Source organism: Oncorhynchus tshawytscha, linkage group LG09 (genome assembly GCF_018296145.1).
Source record: "Oncorhynchus tshawytscha isolate Ot180627B linkage group LG09, Otsh_v2.0, whole genome shotgun sequence".
Classification (NCBI taxonomy): Eukaryota; Metazoa; Chordata; class Actinopteri; order Salmoniformes; family Salmonidae; genus Oncorhynchus; species Oncorhynchus tshawytscha.
Window position 1 is genome coordinate 36,464,123 of NC_056437.1, and position 19,392 is coordinate 36,483,514.

General features: G+C 41.7%; 1 protein-coding gene across 2 annotated transcripts in view; it reads left to right on the plus strand.

The window, feature by feature from the left end:
- Window positions 1-19,392, plus strand: part of LOC112257895 (delta-sarcoglycan) — a 336,928-nt gene that overhangs the window by 16,078 nt on the left and 301,458 nt on the right. Inside the window, exon 1 of one of the 2 annotated variants that reach the window (XM_024431817.2) lies at window positions 5,537-6,023. The exons of the other annotated variant lie outside the window; for it this stretch is intronic. The gene's annotated coding sequence lies outside the window, so the exon portion shown is untranslated. Of the gene's footprint in view, window positions 1-5,536; window positions 6,024-19,392 lie in introns of those variants that run through there. 2 annotated transcript variants of the gene reach the window in all.

The window sequence follows — 19,392 nt, forward strand, 5'->3', positions numbered from 1 at the left end:
GACAATGAATACCAGCTGCCTCTAATTGGGAATCATACAAAACACCAACATAGACATAGATATACTAGATCACCCCCTAGTCACGCTCTGACCTACTACACCATAGAGAAACAATGGCTCTCTATGGTCAGGGCGTGACAAACACATAACATGTACACACAGGAACACATTCGCCACACACACATTTACACACGTGTCACATACGCTACTGCTACTGTCTTATCTATACTGTTGCCTAGTCTCTTTACCCCTACCTATATGTACATATCTTCTTCAATTACCTCGTACCCCTGTACATTGGAAGTCAGGATCTCGAGTCTTCACCTAGTGTTGTTAACAACCCATGGTTCCCCTTTATCCAACTGTCAGTGGAGAAACAAGCTTTTGAGTGTTCGGACATAAAACACCTAAGTTCTTCCGACTGGCATGGAAGTGGCTGGAGTCTTAAGAGGTGTAAAGATAATTAGGAGTCTGAAACTAGGCTATTTGGTGCAGTGTGTGTGTGTGTGTGTGGGGGGGGGGTGTAACGGTTTCTTCCATTGAAGGAGAGGAGGACCAAAATGCAGCGTGGTTAGTGTTCAACATATTTAATATAGACGATAAACGAGAACTTACAAAATACAAAACAACAAATGTGAAAACAGTCCTATCTGGTGCATAGACACAAAGACAGAAGACAACCACTCACAAAGTACCCACAGAATATGGCTGCCTAAATATGGTTCCCAGTCATAGACAACGATAGACAGCTGCCTCTAATTGAGAACTAATCTAGGCAACCATAGACATACAAACTACCTAGAAAGAAAACAGCCACATAAACATACAAAAACACCTAGACCAGACAAAACACATAAATCCCCCATGTCACACCCTGACCTAACCAAAATAATAAAGAAAACAAAGATAACTAAGGCCAAGGCGTGACAAGGGGGGAGTCCGTGGGTGTGCGTGGGTGTGCATGTGTTGTGTAGTGTACCTCATATGTGTATGGGGTGTATTCATATCATATGTGCATGCCTGTGTGTGTGTGCAACAGAGGGGAGTGAGAGCGAATCAGAGCATATAGCAGATGTGCATTCTTTCTCTCCGCAGTCTGAGCCCCAAGGTCCCTCTGCTGGCCAATGATTGTTAATCTATCTGCTTTACTATAATTATGCATTTTTTTTCCTGCTCCTCACGCTCCAGTGCCTTCTCTATAGCCCTGCACCACTCTGAAAAAATGCATTACAGTACATACTGTGGCTTCCTGTAACAGGATAGTGATACTGTACAGTCAGGCCTTGATTCCTACTCTTATCTACTTGAAAATGACTTATTTTACTAGAGGAAAGAACATATTCATGGATTTTGATTACAGGTAGCATATCTTACACTAAAAGACACTAAAAGAGAATGGTACTTGTTAGATCACCAAATGGTGACGGTGCTGTTTAATGGTAGGGTTGGGCAGGATACCTTATAAATGTAGTCTGTTACAGTTACTAGCCTGTCCTAAATTATAATCAGTAATGTAACGTTTGGATTACCTAAACTCAGTAGCATAATCTGATTCCTTTCAGTTACTTTTAGATGACTTTCCCCTTAAAAGGCACAGGTTAGTATCTAGCAAAGCCATAAAAGCACATTTTTGTTTTCTGGCCCATCTGGTGGAAATCACTCAGTTCTGCTTCAAGGATATCCCAATAAACGCCAACCTGCTTAATATGCATTCGAAGAATACAAAAAGGAATATTTCCAAAATGAAGGACATATTTTGCAGGATAAGTCAATGTTAGAGTTTACATAGCTGGACATAAATGGATGTTGACTTTTACTTAATGGGTTGGTTATGTACTGTATGCATATTCTAACCCATTGCTTTCTATTACAGATAATACTATTAGGCTATATATTTACATTTAACAAAAAGAGTCTGTCAGATTTCCAGTCATTCCAAATAGTTCAATATCCCTTGATGATCAAGAATACAACTTGGAAATATGTAAATATAGATTAGCCAAATTGTTTTAGGCCTACCTGAGCATTAACCAAAAACTGAGGACTATGTAAATGTTTTGTCATGAGGACCATGTAAATGTTTTGTCATGAGGACTGATTAGATTCATTGCTTTGAGTTGAAAAATAAATTCTGCTCTCGGAATGGCATGCTTTGAGCACTACTGAAAAGTGCTATTTGCATGTGAAAGACTAGATGGTAATTTTCCATAAAGAAAATAAAAGTCCCAAACTTGGTCTTCTTAAATTAAACTAGTTTTTGACCGTATGGAGCACAATACCACTGGGGAGTTTGGAAGGGAGGAACTCAAACTTTTATTCCATAGGCTGGGATCCGCAATATGCAGCTGTTGCAAGAGCTCATTTTTCACTGGCTGTCTGTCATTTCACTGGCTGTCTATTCATTACTCCGATTCTGTTGCAAAACGTTTCTTAAATGGAAGCAAATGGAACGAAACACGTATGGACATAGCCTACCGGAATTTGTCCAATAGAAACAACCACAATCCGTAATGCGCAAATAAATGAGAGAGCAGCAGTGTGATTCACATCAATGTGCTATGTAGCCTATATATCAATAATAAGTGATATCAGTATCACCCGTAGGCCACACCACTGCTGTCGTCCTTATCCCCAAGCGGTTATTCAAGTTGGATCATCTTTGGATGCCGACAACAGTCGCACCATTGGAAGAAATAGCTTGGAATGTAGCCTATTCCTGCTCTTTTCTCGTAATTGATCAAATGCATTTAGTGTGTCGTCATAGTGGCCTCTGATCAGACTTGTTAAGGCATAACAAATTTAAAAACTTGCAATTTTATTCAATGCTGATTTGAATGTCATTGATAAAACAAGCAATTTTTCGGTTAGTGGCCCAACGCCCTTGACCGCTAGGATACCTGTCACCTCTTGATTTCACCTTTTGAGTTCGCCTTATCATTTCAGTGTTTTACAATTCAATTATTGATCTCATGAGATGGGTAATTTTGATGAAGATAAAATCGTCATCATCGTTTTCAGATTAGCCATTTAATGGGTTCACACTTCATTATGGTCAATCATTGCCGAATCCTCTTTAGCTTCACTTGTATTATGCGTCAGTACCATTTATGTCTATAGCATGTTGACAGAGTGTATAGCTGAGACAGAACAGTTTGTTCCCAGGCCAGCCCAGAGAGAGAGACAGACACTGTGTATTGTGCTGGCACTGGACACTACCAAAGCATCTTGAACTATTATTATAATAGAAGGATAAGCATCACATTGAAACACTGCAGAGTAACAGTGGTGCTTTCAGACTCTCTCTCCATTTATTTTTCACCAAATGTGATGTCATATTCACTTCTGTTCAGGTGTACTGCATTGCTGCATAGACTAGTTTATGAATACTCTGCATTATAATGTATAAAAACATAACACAGGGAGAAAGTCCATTGTTGGAGGATGGGGGTGGAGTTTTGCTTATCAGCAGATTTGGTCCACAGGAGTTCTATTTATAGAGAGCTACGGGCTATAGATGTTTTCATAGTGGAATGGGGAAGTTAAAGTACACTACATGCTATATCTATCTATCTATTCTACTTTGAACCTAACACCTGTCAGCCGCCTGTCAAAGATTTCTGTGAGTAAATACATTCCGCATTGAGAGGTAAAGAATGACAACAAATATAAAAGTGTCCCAGCGTGCCCCTGTAGGAACATGGCTGTCTACAGCTGATCAGCTCTGTTCTTCATTATTCTCCCCGTCCCTGGTATACTCTGGGTTGGAACCACAACCCCTGTCCCTCCCTCTTCCAGTTACAGTATCAAACTGCCTGCTAGAGTAGGTGTCTCTCTTTCTGTGCCAAGTGGCGTGAGGAAAATGGACATGTTTGGCACACGTTGCCTACAGCTCTGGTGGACCTCAGGGACCTAAATCCTCCCTGGGACGCGTCTAAACGCATCTTTGTTGTTCCAGATCAATGCTGGTTCTCCACAGGGCTGTCTAAAGTCTCCATATTCTGTCAGAGATGGGCCAGTTTCTGTCAGGGTGTCAAAGGAAGTAACAAGCCGGAGTTGATTTATTAGTTTGTATTTTAGCTATGGGCCCCATGGGGTGGAGCCAATAATTACTGGCAACATTTAATTGCGTTAGATGGGAAGTGAGGGGGGTGTGTTGTTTAAAGCTGACTTGTTGCCTCCATTCGTGGAATCCCCAAATCTCCCAATCGAAAGCAAGCTCGCACCTGCTATCCAAAATATTATTTTCGTTTTGTATTTGTTTGTTTGAAAATGGCCTAAGTGTGTATGTGAACAAACTCTCTGTGGCAGTTTTCAATCATATCCCCCCTCCTGCCTGGGTCGAGGTGAGGGCTTCATGACTGATATTGTACGTGTGTGTGTGTGTCTGTACAGCTGTATGTGTATCTGTATGTGTGTGTATGTGTGTGCTTGCCTACATTATTAAGCGGGTACATTCTGGCATGCTCCTGAATAGAACAACAATGATTTATACCATGTCATGGTGTAATGTGAGACGTGTTATTCTGGGTGTTATGCTGCCAAAAACTGCTTTTCCAACAGGTCTCATGAGAATGTATTGTTTTGGAGTTGCACAAAAAGAATGTCTGCAATAATGATCTCATTCGCCTCAGTCATAGAGAATGTCTGGACAATGTTATTGAGTAGCAGATCTATAGCAGATAATCAGTCTTCAGCTCCAAACCTCCTCATTAATTTCGGTGGATAGTTAACATCAGACAACCCTGCCTTTAATCGCATGTACAGATTACATTCTTTTAACTGGAAAACTCCACTGAAACCCTATTAAAATGAACACAATTGCCTTCTGAATAAATAAACAACAACTTCATATTCTTCCCTATCTTCATGAAACAATGAACAATGATAACCTTTTCATGAATGGTATTGATTGACTCTGACTGAGCCTCCCTCTCCAACTGGCGCTTAAATGCAGTGTGTTACTTTAAATATTCTAATCAATGTTTATGACCTCTAGTGAGACTCATGCTGTCAATTTGCCAACTTCAATGCAGCTGGAAACACTCTCTGCTAATTCTGTCTGCCTTCTTTTCTTCTCTCGCTCTTCTCATCCTTTCTCTCCCTCTTGTACATTTCCTTAACCTCTACACCTCCTTTTCCCTCATCCCGCCTCTCTATTCCTCCTCCATCCAGTCTTCTCTCATCCTCTCTTTCTTTCTCTTCCTCACTCTCTCCTCCTTTGGATTTCAAATCATGATCCCCTCTGCTGCAAAGAAAACCCCACCTACTCAGCGCTGCTAATGTAGTCACTGACAGTGCAAGTGTTCTCTCTCTCCTTCGCTCTCTCCTGCTCTCCTCATATCTCACTCCCTCTTTCTCTCTCTGATGCGCTCTCTCTTGCTTCTCTCTCTCCTGCTCGCACTCTCTCTCCCTCGTTGTCTCATACTCCCCTCCTCTCACTCCCTCTCGCTCTCGCCCTTTCCCTGATATCTCTCTCTCTCTCTCTCTCTCTCTCTCTCTCTCACAAACGCACACACACACACACTCTCTCATTGCTCCAGTCCCAAATAAATAAAGAGTCACAGAAGGATGTGGGGGAAAGAGAGAAGTTGCTACTTTAGGAAGAACAATGTTGATGCTACCCAACCTTCTTCATCTCCTGCCTGCTTTTGAGAATGTGTGAGGATTAAAAGCGCGTGGCGGCGATTACACAGGGATTTCTACACCACAAAAGGATGCTCAGTTCTCCCTCCTCTCCTGCTGAAGCCACAGAAGAGAGGACTACCGTAGAGAACTTGTCTCCTCCTGTCTCAGCGCTACCTGCCTAACAGTCAGCCGTGCACAGCCACCAGAGGCAATGACAGCCTTGCTGCTCTAGAGCCCCATGGAGCGCAGTCCGCCGCTGGATTCCATGCTTTGTAGATATACATTCTAAGAAATTCGTTCTTAGAAGCCAAACCGAGAGAAAATAAAAACTGGCTGCTCACCAGCTCTATGGTTTTCTGACTCGTCCAAGATTGTGATTTTTGGCATCTGACTAAGAGGTAGGTTCTTGCTTTACTTTATCTTGTGTTTTTTGGTTTGTTCATTTGCGGCACTGCTTACTGTCAAAAATAACTGTTTCCTTCTTCAGGAAATTATCACTCGCAGGGAAATTGTGCTCAAAGAGAGGGGTTTGCCTAATGTTGGTGTATGTCTTTAACTGTCCTATTTAAAATACTTGTCAGACATTTTTTCCCACTTACACTTGGACTACGGTAAGCTGTGGCTCTGTCCTCAGTACTGTTAGAGAGGATTATGCACAGCTCAATGACACAGATGAATGGTGACATAGATACATTCCCAAATATGACTAATTCTCCCACATGCAGGACGAGAAGTTAGCTTCAGTCTGGGAAGTTTTTAATCTGATGCTTTGTTGCAGTGAACAGACATAATAGTTGAACATTTCAGCTCATCACTCACATGGTACTTTTAACAAGTCAGGAGTAAAATTAAAAGAATGTAAATCATTTGATAATAGATGCAGATAACATGGTATTTGAGAAGAAGGGTACTTACTCTAGGTGACTGAATAGTTTCTTACAACAAGTATTTGTGTTTGTGTTTTTTGTCATTTTGTTGAATGTTTTCTCTTTTGGAAACTCTCAAGAAACAGTCCACTGCAAAAAGGAAAGTGGTTACGTACTAAAATGAGACGGTCGGATGAAGAGAGAGATGGATTCATCTTTGTTATGCCTTCCTCCATTACTCTCTGATAGTGAGAGATGTCTCATACTTTAAGTGACAAACACATACACACATGAATTCAGATGCAGGATTGCAGGACCCCTCCACCTGGCCTGATGTACAGCCCACAGTTCCCTTCTGTATGGAGTTCACCCTGTGCAGGATGCATATATGCCAAGTGGGGAGTGTGTGATCATATACACCTTTTCTGGGGCTTGCAACTGCCTGGTGCATCAGGTCTCATCAGGTCGGCTCATATTTGGCATTGTGATGATGAGTCTTCCTCAATCAGTTTGTGTCATTTTGCATGTTTGTAGAGTTATTAATATTGTGTGCTCTCTCTCTATCGCGGTCTCTATCTCTCTCCCTCTCTTAACACTTATCCAGGTACTCTACATTTACACAAAGGTCATTTGAAAAACCAAATAAATGTTGAGCATGTGTCCACATGCTGAGCCCTCTGAATGCTGGAGAGAGGAGAGAGTCTGGCCTCAGAGGGAGAGAAGCTCTCCCGAAAAGAACGCAATTTCCCTTGGAAGTGTAACGAGCGCTGGGGGGCGAGTTGGCAGCCTGCCCGGCCACTGAAGAGAAATCCCTCCACGCCTCCAGAGGAAATCAATTGACAGAGAGACAGAATTAGCTGCTTTGCTCACCTGCTGAAGATAAGATTACTGCTGTGCCTCCATCTTTTGCGTTGGCCTGGCGGTAGAAAGACACAGTGGAGGGAACATTGCTACTCATAGAGGCAGAGAATTATTCATGTAAAATAATGACACAAAGTTTGATTTGGGAGTTGATAGAAAGGCAGGGGATGCTCAGTGCAGGGCAGAGCTGAGGTTCCTACTGGATTATGATATTGTGGGGGTGAATAAAGAAGATGCTGTGATTGCAGAAAAGTGTTTGAGATGGAATATACATTCTGTGGTTATGAATACTGCATCAGGATAGGCGCGGTGTGTCGATTTAAACAACTCCCTGTCTATCACTGTTCACACTTAAGCACACACACACACAAACAGAATAACCACATTAAATTGAAAAGAGAATTACCTGAAAGTCCTTCAATTTAATTCAATGCCAAGAACAGCAAAGGCATCCTTGGCTCTCACCATTCGGTACAGAATTGCCCCTCAAACAAATCAAGTCCTTTTACAGATCTGACCTCACTCCTCAATGTCCTTGTTACATTCAAATCTAATCATATTGGTTACATACACGTGTTTAACAGATGTTATTGCGGGTATAGCAAAATTCTTGTAAATGCATTCAGAACATGCTGTTTGTGTCATTAAATGAGGAACTGTCCGAGACTGTATTGGTTTATGTTTCGGCTTCTTTTCGGTAAATGTTTTATGTCTTTTTCTAGCAAGGTTTCCATCCAATTGGCAACAGCTTTTCGTGCAAATATTTCCATCAAATTGACTTGTTGCGAATAAGGCTGTGCGTGATGACATAGTGCACATAAAAATGAATTCCCATGTACCGAATAAAAAATACAAATGAAATGGGTTTCCATTGCATTTTCAACTCTACTGGTGTGTTTTAGCCTAATAAACTGCATGCTTTCATGAGTTGTAGTGGGAGGACCAACAAACCTATCATTGCGTGACTTCAACTCTGCTTCAATATGATGGTTATTATATCAATATTAGCCATTTCTCGCGTTATTCATTTTACAGTTACAAAAAGAGCCCACCTTGTCTGGCTTATTTTGTTTTGTCGACATTTGGAAAGTTTACAGACAAATTTTCTGTTTCCATCAGGCCTGATTTGTACTTTACTCACATAAAAAAGGTTGGATGGTAACCTGGTTATTGTCAGGCTTCTATTGAGAGTGAAAAGCAGTCTTTTCTGACACGTTTTAGGTAGGCCTACTTTTTATTTTCTGTTATTGTGTTACTGTAGTAGTGAATCATGTTTGGGGCGTGTGAGGCCTGGATATCTACTGTGCTTTGAGGACAGAGGAAATGGGAAACTGACTTTCCTTTGACTAATTAACAGCCAATCAGACCTCCTATGATTGGCTGGCACTTCACATGTATGTGTTTAAAACCTCTTTTAAATAGTAAATATGTATACAGTACCAGTCAACAGTTTGAACACACCTACTCATTCAAGGGTTTTTCTTTATCTTTATTATTTTCTACATTGTAGAATAATAGGGCGGCAGGTAGCCTGGTGGTTAGAGCGTTGGACTAGTAACTGAAAGGTAAACATCTGTTGTTCTGCCCCTGAACAAGACAGCTAACACACTTCCTAAGCTGTCATTGAAAATTAGATTTGTTCTTAACTGACTTGCCTAGTTAAATAAAGTTTTAAAAAATAGTGAAGTAACCAAAAAAGTGTTAAACAAATCAAAATATATTTATATATTATATATTCTTTAAAGTAGCTGCCCTTTGCCTTGATGACAGCTTTGCACACTCTTGGTATTCGCTCAGCCAGCTTGATGAGGAATGCTTTTCCAACAGTCTTGAAGGAGTTCCCACATATGCTGAGGACTTTTTGGCTGCCTTTCCTTCACTCAGCAGTCCAACTCATCCCAAACCATCTCAATTGGGTTGATGTCAGGTGATTGTGGAGGCCAGGTCATCTGATGCAGCACACCATCACTCTCCTTCTTGGTCAAAAAGCCCTTACACAGCCTGGAGGTGTGTTTTGGGTCATTGTCCTGTTGAAAAACAAATTATAGTCCCACTAAGCGCAAACCAGATGGGATGGCGTATCGCTGCAGAATACTGTAGTAGCCATGCTGGTTAAGTGTGCCTTGAATTCAGAATAAATCACCAACAGTGTCCCCAGCAAAGCACCCCCACATCATCATCAATCCTCTTCCTCCATGCTTCATGGTGGGAACCCCACAATCGGAGATTATCCGTTCACCTACTCTGCGTCTTACAAAGACACGGCGGTTGGAACTAAAAATCTCAAATTTGGATTCATCAGGCCAAAGGACAGATTTCCACCGGTCTAATGTCCATTGCTCATGTTTCTTGGCCCAAGCAAGTCTCTTATTCTTATTGGTGTTCTTTAGTAGTGGTTTCTTTGCAGCAATTTGACCATGAAGACCTGATTCACACAGTCTCCTCTGAACAGTTGATGTTGAGATGTGTCTGTTACTTGAACTTTATCTGGGCTGCAATTTCTGAGGCTGACAACCCTAATTAACGTATCCTCTGCAGCAGAGATAACTCTGGGTTTTCCTTTCCTATGGCGTTCCTTATTAGAGCCAGAGCTTGATGGTTTTTGCAACTGCACTTGAATAAACTTTCAGAGATCTTGAAATGTTCTGCATTGATTGACCTTCATGTCTTACAGTAATGATGAACTGTCGTTTCTCTTTGCATACTTGAGCTGTTCTCGCCATAATATGGATTTGGTCTTTTACCAAATAGGGCTATCTTCTGTATACCACCCCTACCTTGTCACAACACAACTCATTGAAATGCATTTCAGATGACTACCTCATGTAGCTGGTTGAGAGAATGCCAAGAGTGGGTAAAGCTGGCATGAGGGCAAAGGGTGGCTACTTTGAAGAATCTCATAAAATATATTTAGATTTTTTTTTAACACTTTTTTGGTTACTACATGATTCCATATGTGTTAATTCATAGTTTTGATGTCTTATTATTCTACAATGTAGAAATTGGAAAAATAAATAAAGAACTTGGAATGAGTAAGTGTGTCCAAACTTTTGACTGCAGTCCCGCATGAACGAAACCCTCCGCCAGTTGCAGTGCTCAGAGGAGGAAGGTTTAAACTAAGCACCAGAAGGCAAGTCTCAAATAAATGTTAATACAAATTTAATTTGGTTTTGAGAAACCATGATGAATTAGTAAGAGTTGATCTTTTTAGTTTTTTGAATGCTCACAGATGAAGCAGGAATCCCTGGATTTAGAAAATAAAGTACTGAGGACAATCACAGACCCTGTTTTATGACAAAAAAAGGTTGATCCCGCTCTACTGAATGATAGTTTGTTCCAGTGAAATTAAGTTAGCATATGTTATTAATTAATGTATTTAGCATATGTTATTAATTAATGTATTTAGCTTAATATTTGTTTTTTATTCTCTAAATATAGGAACGGGTACTTTGTAGATGTACAAACTAGGCTTTGTATCTTGAACCCATACTGTATATGGCATATGTACATTTGTCATATACATACAGTACATGTATGTGGACTAACTGTTTGATTTCTTGAGGATAAGAACAGGTCTTCTCAGGCAACTTCCTAAATAGCATTGTACTGTACTTTAGTTTTGTATTGCTGCGTCAAATGCTTGACACTCATTTCTTATTTTTTACATTGTTTTTCCACAGCACCTCACAAACAAGACAAAAACAAAATGCCTACTATACAACACATTCCCTACTATACAACACATTAACTTAACAACATAAAAAATCCAACAGGATGTTGCTAGATAATTCAGTCCTCCAGTTTGTTATTGAGGGTGGATATGAGGCTTTCCAATTGATGCTAATTTCAAAAATGTACCACACAAAAAAACATCACTAGGTACTGCTACAGGTCTGTGTGTGCTTGCATGTGTGTGCGTGTGTGCTTGTGTGTGTGTGTGTGCCCACAAGCTTCAACAAATGCACACCTGCATTAGTAATTCATGAGTCATTCTCTATGGCAACAAGACATTTAACAAGCTGCTGACAATGTTCACATCCTGCCTGTTGCTATTGAGATTAATGTTGTGTTGCATTGTGTTTGTGTGTTCAAGGAACTGAAACTGTGTCGTCAGCAATTTGAATCATTCCAGTTATACAATCTGTCCTCAAATCCCTATAAGAATAGCGAATGTTTTCAGACATTCTTCTACTATATGATATCCTGCATTGGGTTCCAATTAACTACACAGATTTTAAAAGTACAAACATGATATTACCATGTTATTACTATGGTATAATAATAACTTTAATAATATCTTTGTTTGTATGGCAGGTTTCAATTCAGCTAATGAAGTGCTTTACATCATAAATATAAAATTAAAGTACTAAAAGAAGCAAAGACTGGAGGAAGGAGAATGAAAAAAGATCATTGAAATCATACATTCAAATTATACATTCAAAGCATCTTTATAAAACGGTGTCTTCAGCAGGGATTTAAAAAGAGGAACTGAATCTGCCAGCCTGATCTCATCTGGCAGACCATTCCAAAGTCTAGGGTCCCTAATGTCAAATGCCCAGTCTCCTTTCATTTTCAACCTAGACTTTGGACTGGCCAACTGTTCCCTGCCAGAGGATCTCAGGCTGCGTCCTGGCTCGTCGGGAGATAAAACATCTGAGATGTAAACCAAATCCAGCCTTAAACGTGATTAATACAATTTGAAAATATATTCTAAAAGTGACTGGAAGCCAGTGTAGAGAAGCTAAAACAGGTGTGATGTGGTTTCGTAAATTGTGCCTTCCTGTATTATACATTTTTATTATTTTCTTCTGAGCCAATATCTTTGTCCGTATTCCTGTTTTTTTTATGATTTCTTATTGTTTTTGTATTGTCGAGAAGGAACCTGCAAGTAAGCATTTCTTTGGACGGTGTATACCATGTGTAATATGACAACTAAACAAAGAGTTACAAAGAGTAGAAGGCATATCTATTGTAAATCAGAACTGTGTACTATTTTGTTGACCCATATGATCATAGGACAATGTATATGGGTAGAATGCACATTGATTTGTTTGTCAAACGGAGGAATAATTCTGATGGTTTATTGATTACAGTACATCAAGTCATAAGTCACTTTGGATTTGGCCATTGCCTTGGAAGATAATATGATTATTGACCTATGAAACAAGGCATTGACAAATTACCACTTTGCTGACTGGTTGTTTAGGCACATCATTCACTGTGGTAGTATTGACAAGTAGAGGCAACACGATTGCTGAGCACCATCAATGATCTACTTCTATTCTTTAACTGATTGAGTTTTAAATTGAGGTTCTTACTTCTTACTGCTCTCACACCTAGTGGGGTAGGCATACTTCTCCAGGCATTTTGGCATACTTCTCCAGGCATTTTGGTTTAGCTATTTACCTGCACTCTATGTGGATAACAAAGCAGAATCAATGATTTGGTCATGTTCTTAGACTTTGACAAGCGCTTTGACACACCCCTCAGTGTCATCATTTTTTATTTATTTTACCTTTATTTAACCTTTATTTAACCAGGCAAGTCAGTTAAGAACAAATCATTTTTTTCAATGACGGCCTAGGAACAGTGGGTTAACTGCCTGTTCAGGTGCAGAACGACAGATTTGTCAGCTCGGGGGTTTGAACTTGCAACCTTCCGGTCACTAGTCCAACGCTCTAACCATTAGGCTACCCTGCCGCCTCCATTCTCTTTGGGAATTTAATATTTGTCAACGTTCCTCACATAAATACAGGTAACTGCCAAAATAAAGGAAATACATGAGTAAATGAGGGTTACAAAGTATATTGAAAGCAGGTGCTTCCACACAGGTGTGGATCCTGAGTTAATGAAGCAATTAACATCCCATCACGATTAGGGTCATGTAGAAAAATGCCCTGTTGTCCATTATTTTGGCTACCATAGCTAGAAGAAGAGATCTCAGTGATTAGTGAAAGAGGGGTCTCAAAGGAGCATAGAAGCGTTAAAGGGTGTGTGTGTGTTTGTGGCACCTCCATCAGGACTGCTGTGCAGAAGAAATACTGAGACGCAAGAGATTGAATTTCACTGAGTTCGCCCCATTAGTTTGCATTATATAGATCAATATTTTTTTCTGTGATCAAATCAACATTATATCAGCCCCTTTTCAATGCAACAAATCTAACTTTGCAAGATTAAGTTTGTGATTTTGTTGTAGGCAGCGCCAGAGCTGTCTCCACCCAGGGAGCCACCATCGGAAGGCACGAGGAATTACTTTGTGGCCTTGTGGAGGGGGTCCAAACGTTGGCTGAACGCCATGACCTGGGTGTTGGACAGTTTGCTGGAGAAATTCCACGGTTTGTCTTGGAGGCCGCCTGCCACGGTGGTAACCCCACAGCTCCTCAGCGACTCAGCTGCTAGCAGCGCCGTCTCATCGGTCTTTCCACCTTCTTTGGAGTCCCGGAATGCTTCAATGGAGAGCCGAGCACCTGTCGGGCGTTCCTAGCTCAGTGTGCCCAGTGTGCTCAGTGTGCCCTCGTCTTCGAGCTTCAGCCCTCCTCCTTCCCCTCAGATCGCTCCAAGATAGCCTACCTCATCGTGCTGATGTCCGGGAGGGCTCTCACCTGGGCCATGTGAGAACAACAGCCGGCCATATGCGCTAGTCTGGAGGGGTTCGTGGGAGAAGTGAGGAAGGTTTTTGATGCCCCATTCTCTGGGCGAGAGGCCAGCCAGAAGCTAATCTAGCTTCGGCAGGAATCCCGCAGTCTAGCTGATTATGTGGTGGATATATGCACTCTGGCAGCGGAGAGTGCTTGGAATCACGAGGCACCTTTTGATATGTTCCTGCACGGCGTCTCTGAGGAGGTCAAGGACGAGCTTGCAGCTTGGGAGTTACCTACGGCGCTCGATTTCCCTCATCGCTTTGACCATCCATATCGATGGGCGATTACGGGGATGACGGAGGGAGAGGAAATTGGATTTCACTCGCATGCCCAGGGATCCCACCTTGCCTCCGAGTCATCCCGGAAGCTCCCAATGATCCCGTTGCAGAGAGAACCCGAGGCTTCCCAATCTGCCCCGAGGGCTGCGTCACCGCTTCCTGAGCCTATGTCACTAGGCAGAACTGGGCTGTCGCCAGCAGAACGGCAACACAGGATCGACACAAAGAGTTGTCTGTATTGCGGGACACTTGGTCATTTTGTTTCCTCTTGTCCTTTAAAAAAAAACAGTCACACCGGTAGGAGCGAGTATTCTGTTGGGCCATATGGAGAATGTTCCTGCTTCCCCTGCTCGCACCCCTTTTCATGATATTCTGCTGTGGGGAATTCAGTCCAAATCTCTCCGGGTTCTCACTAACTCTGGGGCCCATGAAAGCTTTTGGATGCTACCCTGGTGTCCGAGCTGAACATTCCCACTCAGCCCTTCTCCAATCCCATGGACGTTAGAGCGCTGGACAGGCGCTCTATAGGCCGAGTCACCCACAACACCACTCACATCAACCTATGTGTGTCAGCACAACCTGCCCCGGGACATCTTCGCGGGGGCTCGGAAGATGCCCCAAACCTCTCCCCCATTCCTGCGGAGTACCAGGACCTCCGGCAGGTGTTCAGCAAGGCGTCCCGGTGTCCAGGGCCTTGCTTTCGCTCCCACATCACTAATCTTATGACCTCAGGATTGACCTTCTCCCTAGCACAACTCCGCCCCGGGGACGACTGTACTCTCTGTCGGGACCAGAGATAAATGCGATGGAGACCTACATCGGGGACTCCCTTGCTGCAGGATTCAGCCATTACTTCTTCTTCTCCCGCCAGCGCAGAGTTCTTCTTTGTGGAGAATAAGGACAAGACCCTGCGCCCGTGCATCGACTACCGGGGTCTCAATGACACAACGCTGACGAACCGCTACCACTCATCTCCTTGGCCTTCGAGCCGCTCCTGGGGGCCACCGTGTTTTCCAAGCTGGATCTATGGAACGGGAAGGGGACGAGTGGCAGACCAGCTTCAACGAGGCCAGCGGTCACTACGAGTATCTGGACATGCTATTTGTCCTTAACAATGCCCTGCTGTGTTCCTGGCTCTGGTCAATGATGTTCTCTGCGATATGTTGAACCGGTTTGTCTTCGTCTGATGACCTGATGACCTCCTGTTCCCCTCCATGTGATTGTCTACCCCAAGGCCCTTCTCCCCCAAATGCTCAGTTTGGCTGGTCAGCCAGCTCTAGGAAGAGTCTTGGTGGTTCCACACTTCTTCCATTTAAGAATGATGGAGGCCACTGTGGTCTTGGGGACCTTCAATGCTGCAGAAAGGTTTTGGTACCCTTCCCCAGATCTGTGCCTTGACACAATCCTGTCTAGGAGCTCTACAGACAATTCCTTCAAACTCTTGGCTTGGTTTTTGCTCTGACATGCACTGTCAACTTGGTACATTATATAGACAGGTGTGTGCCTTTCCAAATCATGTCCAATCGAATGTATTTTCCACAGCTCGACTATAATCAAGTTGTAGTGACATCTCAAGGATGATCAATTGAAACAGGATCCACCGGAGCTGAATTTCGAGTCTCATAGCAAAGGGTCTGGATACATATGTAAATAAGGTATTATTATTGTTATTATATATACTTTTTTTGTTTAAATTTGTGAACATTTCTAAACTGATTTTGCTTGTCCTTATGGGGTATTATGTGTAAATTGATGAGAAAAGACATTCATTTAAAATCAATTTTGGAATAAGCCTGTAACGTAACAACATTTTGAAAAAGTCAAGGGGTCTGAATACTTTCCGAATGCACTGTAGGCTATATCAAAATGTATTTCCATATGAAAATGTTATGGGATTTGCTCCATTGGTTTTGTTGGTAGGCCTACATTTTGCTCAAATAGCCACATTAGCCTATTGGCTACTGTCTAAAACTGTAAGGGTACAGTCTCAGTGTTCATTGTAAACGTGTGCCGGAATTTGCACAACACTCTCACAACGTTAAATTTTCCGCTCACAATTTGCTGAGTGCCCCCCTAAAATTGAGGGAACATTGATCTGAATCCAATTGAACACTTATGGGAGACTCTGGAGCGGCGTCTGAGACAGCGTTTTCCACCAACCATCAAAAACAACAACTAATGATGGAATCTCTTGTGGAAGATTAGTTTTGCATCCCTCCAAAAGTGTCCAGACACTTAGAATCTATGCCAAGGCGCATAGAAGCTGTTTTGGCGCCTCGTAATGGCCCAACACCCTATTAAGACACTTTATGTTGATGTTTCCTTTATTTGGCAGTTACCTGTTGGTGAGTGTGGGTGGATGTGTGCGCGCACGCATGTGTGTGTACATGCGCATATGTCTGAGTGCTTTTGTGCGTGTGTGATGTGTGTATACACAGTATGTTCATCCTTAGTGTGCACTTGGTAACATTTACACGGATGAAGAAATCAGTGTCGGCTTTCAGACATGATGGCCCTTTGAGATGTGGAGAAAATTAAATGAGTCAGGAAGCAAATTCATTTATTATTTGATTTCCATCTCCAGATGCAAGTCACTGAATTCTCTGGTTTAACAAACTCGGCACAAGTGCTTCTGGCACACATTCATGGGCACAATAACACTGCATATCCTTTTAATGCAGATTCTCCCAGCAAGGGGTCCTGGAACAACGGTTGCGTTGGCAGCATCCAGGTATTACTCATTTTCTGAATTTAGATGCTGCTTTTTAACATGGCTAACTATTCCGACATTACCATATTGTATTCCGTAAGTACATTTGCAAGCTCAAGTGTGTATTTAGTTTATACCGGAGGGCAGAAAGAGCTCAAGGGATATTTACAGTGATGCTAACGCTGTCAGGCTTCATGGATAATATTGACTTTATGAGCGATGGACTTATTTACCTGCTGAATGGATGGCTGCTTTGACTAATGAGCTTCTGAGATTTCATTTTCTTAATAATGCATGGTTTTCTGGGATGACCGGACTAAATTAAAAGATCTGGGATTGGAGGGATGAGAAATGGCTAACTATCCCTGTGGGCATATTTCAGCTTTTATAGGAACATTTGTCAATGCAAACGTTTGTGTTGTAAAAGTCCACCCCAGGCCTTTTATCTCAGGTTCACTCATGCATTCTATATGCATAGCTCTTTTTCATTCACAACACTGTTACACATGAACAAGCAGTGTAAAGCCCTGCCTTAGCTTTATTTGAAAGCACCACTTGAAGCCATTGTTTAATTTTGCATTAGAGTTAGGACTCATTGGTTATGTGCCCGAGGCTCTTCACTGAGCTTGCCAAGAAATAGTAGTATAGACCTTGGTCTGTCCTGTCCATCCTAACTTTACCAAGCATTCAGAAGGAGTAAAGACAATTTTAAGGTACGACTGCTACGTATGCTAAGCGACTGTGCTAGATATGCTAGGGGGACCATATTTCCCAGATGTTGGCCCTCACAACCAAACAATCATGTCCTGCATTTTATCAACAAATTCAAACACCACCAATTTAGAAAAAAAGTTAGATTTGTCCAATATTTCAGTCGGACAGTCCAACCTGTCTCGTGCAGTGATGTTGCACTTATGAAAACATATCATAATGATGTGGTAGTCTAAACTTACTCGTGATGTTAAACACTCTAACCATTGTCGAGATCTGATACCCTGCACAGCGCAAGACGTAGGTCAATGTCATAGGCATATTGTCAACCAATCATATTCGGGCTAAATTCCAGCTAAACTTGGAGAGGATGGTTAGGCCTCACTACTTACAAAAAGCATACTTTTGATGAAGAGCTACAAAAGTAAGTAGAACAGCCATATTAGCCTGAAATATGTGTAATTTCATTAAACTTGTGAAGCTCTCCATGCTAATTAGTTCATTTCTCATTCAACATATTTTCTGCTACTTCACTCAATCTGTTTTTAAAAGATTCCCATCCTAACTTTCAAATTCCCTGAGACCATCCAGAAATGTTCCCAAGCAGAAATGATTCCATAAAAAAAACAGCCACACATGTGGTCTCTCATTTCTGCATCAAGAGTAGGCTATGCTTCAACTGCATGGTCGGTGCAGCTAACTGCAGGGGTGTAGTGCTGCCAGAGCACACCTAAGCACCACTTCTCACAATGGTGCTTGTTTAGCAAAGTTAGATCAAAGCTGAATCAATGTCTTGGAACATCACAATGATAGTCGAGTGTTACTGTTACACCAAAAACACTACCTAATTTCTTCTGAAATTTTAGGATGGTTAACTGAATAGTCCCAAAAAATTAGCATGCGGTCAGAACTCAACAATGCGCACACACTAGGCAGAATGTGATTTGATTGAAACAAAAAACAGAAAGGCTATATAGTTTAACACCATCTGCTCTAATTTGCTCACAAAACAGTAATTCAAGAAGATCTAAATGCATATTCCCATGAAACTGATTGAGATCAAAGGATTGACATTCAGACGCAGTTGGAACATTTCACTGTTAAAATGGGAAGAATTATCATTCATGATTGACAGTCATGATGCCATGGCCTATATTAAAGTTAGTTATGCCTAACTTGGTGTTTGAAGGTATTAAAAATAGTAAATGTTATTGAGACAATAGGCAGAGGTTGCAATTGAAGTATGCATTTTATGAATATTCTATAATGATATTCAATATCTGTCGGTACAAACTGAGAAATTATGACTCATTTACATTTGTATTGCTCTCGGTTTAACCATCCTCTCTAATTGTCTCTCTTACCATCTCTCTCCCTATCTCCCTCTCTCTCTCCGTTCCACTGCCTCTAGCCACTGGGGCTCCAGTTAGCTCTGCAGACTGTTTAAAGTAGCTCTGGCACTGACAGATTGATTTCTCTCCATCAAAGTGTACATCTCTGCAGATCTATAAATACACACTACCCAAAATGGAGTTCCATTTTGATGAGCAAGAGTGCCGAAATGTATTGCTAATATGTTTTGAATGCAGTCAGCCCGATTCTTTGTGGGGTGAGTCTATTTACTCGTTATAATAGCACTCAATCAAAAGTCAAGCCAAGGTTGATCTGGCATCAGCATAGTTATACAGCACTAACTTTTA